Here is a 2,980-nt window from a genome sequence, read left to right as displayed (position 1 = left end):
TGATAAATGTAAACTAATGCGAACCTTACAATTAAATTATTAATTCCTTCGTATATTATTGGTTTAAGTTGTCGAAAATTAATATTTCAATTGTAAGGTTCGCATTAGCATACATTTATAAGAGATATGCATTTTTTAATAGTTTTTTGAATATGGCTCTTTGAAGACGAAAAAGCTTAGGTTTTCTTACAAAATGACTGATAACTAAAAAACTAATCCGAATTTCTGAAGAAAAAAAAATACTTCTTCATTATGTCAAAACACAATTATGTGCCGAGTTTCGTGCCTGGGCGAGGCTTCTGGGGCGATATATTGTAATTACAGACAGACACACACAGCCGCGTTTATGATTATGTATAGAAAAGCAATGTCTATTTTTGATTATATTTTATACTAACTAACATGTGCGCAAGAAATATGCTTACTTTAATCTGATTTCATTTATAAATAATATTAATAGTTTGATTTTGTTTTTAAAGTGTTAAGTGAAAACTTAACTAATTTGAATAGTATTTTTTCTTAATATTTTGTTTAAAAATTATTAAACTGGATAATAAAATTTGTGTTTAATAAAGTGATTAGATTTTCATCAATTACCTAGAAAGTACATTTTATTCAATTTAAAGAGATTTTAAAATCGTTAAAGCATGAAAATAAAATTCTTACCGGAAAATGGTGCAGCACACGAATTCTTTCCCTTCATAGAAATAGAGGCTGCAGTTAGTCCTGTAAAATACAAAAAAAAAAAAAAAAAANAAAAAAAAAAAAAAAAAAAAAGAATATTCAAAATTTCGAATATCACATCAAAATAAAAATTTATTCAGGACACTGTTAAACTACGTATTGAGTACGGCTAATTGTAAAAAATAGTAGGCAGATTTAAATTGTAGGCAGTAAAAATAGTAGGCAGTAAAAAATTAGCAGTAGAAATAGTATCCTCAGAAACAAATTATTGCAGACTAAAAAGTATTGCAACGTAATCAAGCTATATAAAGAAACAGTTCTTTTTTTATATAAAAACCTCAAAATCAAAAACTAAAACTATGCTCTCAAAAATCAACTAATATTTGATGTTCCATCAAAATCTCGTGCTTTTAATTTTAATTTATATCGTTAAATGTTTTTTTCTTTTATCCATGTTCTTGTTAGTCAGATATTTCAGATTTTATAACTTCTTTCCCCTTGGATGAACATTTGCATAGAAAACAAAGGAAAAGTTATTTATGAACTTATTTGTGACTTACTTATTATTACTTATTATCAGGGTTTGCTAAGTGGGCCCACTTTGAAAAAGCCCGCTCGGGTTTTATTGGGTGGGTCCACCTTGAAAAAACCCACTGGGAACGATAAGTTAGTTTTTTCAACAAAAAAAAATTCTTTTTTATTAAAACTTATTGATGCACATTTAATTTTATATAATTTATTGTGCAGCATAAATTTGTCAAATAGAGTTGCATGATTTATATGATTCAGTTTTTAATATTTGTAAAGTAAAGAAAATGGGTTTAAGTGGGTTTTTTCAAAAACTAATATATTAATGAAATTAAATCAAATAGAAATTTAAGTAATATAGTCTGAAAAGATCAAATTTTCAACTATAGTTGCATGTTTTATATATTAATAAACAGGTTATTATTATTAATTCCTATGTTTAAAAAAACTGAAAAGAAAATTGAAAAAAAATTTTTTTTTACTAAGTGATACATAAGAAATTTAAACAATTTTATTTTTCTGACTTTAAACTGCTAAAACTTTTTATAAGAGAACTCTTTAAAATTATTTATCGAAAAATGAAATCATTTTCTTAGAGTTAATTATTTGAAAAAAATGGGACGAGTAACTGATAGTCTTTATAATTTATACGTAATTTTAATATTACTTTCTATTAATATTATAAAAACATGGAAGACCATTAAATATTTCAGTTTTTTACTAAAGTCAAAAGTCAGATGAAATTTTAGTTTTTACTGATTATAATTATTTACTGATTATAAATTTATAATAGGTAATATGTGTGTTTAATAAATATATTAAATGCGAGTGAAAACAAAAAGATTAATAAGCCTGTTCCTTTTTTATTACTGCATTTATATTTTATAATGCTTGAGCTACTTACAATAAAGATTCAAATATGTATTAGTGATAATGCGTTATTTAAACTTAATATAAAATACATATAACAAAATTAAAATAACTTTTTGGATTTATTTCTATTTTTAAGCTTATACAACACTTTTTAATAAAAATATTTACACAGTAAAACTTAAAATTAATGAGCACTAAATGAAAAAACCCAATTTTCCACGGGTTTTTTCAATAAAACCCAGGCAGGTTGGGTTTTTTTATAAAATACCTGGATTTTTTTCAAACCCTGCTTATTATTACTTATTATTAGGTTTAAACCAATGTATTATGTTATTATCAAAACAATTCACTTTTAAAACTAAATTCTCTAATTGTCAAATTAACTGCAACATACAATTTTCACTTTAGAAGTGATGTACAATATTTAACTTTGAAACTTAAAATTTCTAAATTATTTTTACTCTTGCGGTAAACATTAGCGGACAATTCACTTGTAACTAGCTCAATTCAGATATCAAACTAAAATATTCAAAATAAAATTAGAATGTAAATAAATACTATAATTTAACTTCTCATAAAATAAATACAAAGAAATATAACTATTTACTTATATACAACAATATATAAAGACTGAAGCTAACTAGATCTTTTTATTTTATCAAAATGCTTATTTTTAGCTTGATGTTTAGTTGTTAGATTTTAGAGATGCATTAGTTTCAAAAACAAACAATGTATTTAACACTTTTTAACTTCACATAATTTGATCCAAACTCAATATTATTAATATTTATATACATAACTGAAAAAAATAACTTAGTTTAAGAACAATAGCACTTTTCTCGTTTCAGACTCGTTTAACACCTATGTTTCATTTAATGTAATCATTTTAAACTTT

At 23.8% G+C, this 2,980-nt stretch overlaps 1 long non-coding RNA gene across 1 annotated transcript in view; it reads right to left on the bottom strand.

The window, feature by feature from the left end:
* Window positions 1–762, bottom strand: part of LOC122271371 (uncharacterized) — a 7,254-nt gene extending 6,492 nt beyond the window's left edge. The window contains exon 1 of the long non-coding RNA XR_006226339.2: window positions 667–762. This is a non-coding gene — a long non-coding RNA (uncharacterized lncRNA). The remainder of the gene's footprint in view (window positions 1–666) is intronic.
* Between the last annotated feature and the right edge of the window lie 2,218 nt (window positions 763–2,980).

This window comes from Parasteatoda tepidariorum, chromosome 6 (assembly GCF_043381705.1).
Source record: "Parasteatoda tepidariorum isolate YZ-2023 chromosome 6, CAS_Ptep_4.0, whole genome shotgun sequence".
Classification (NCBI taxonomy): domain Eukaryota; kingdom Metazoa; phylum Arthropoda; class Arachnida; order Araneae; family Theridiidae; genus Parasteatoda; species Parasteatoda tepidariorum.
The sequence above is the reverse complement of the archived record's forward strand: the minus strand, read 5'-3'. Positions and strand labels throughout refer to the sequence as shown.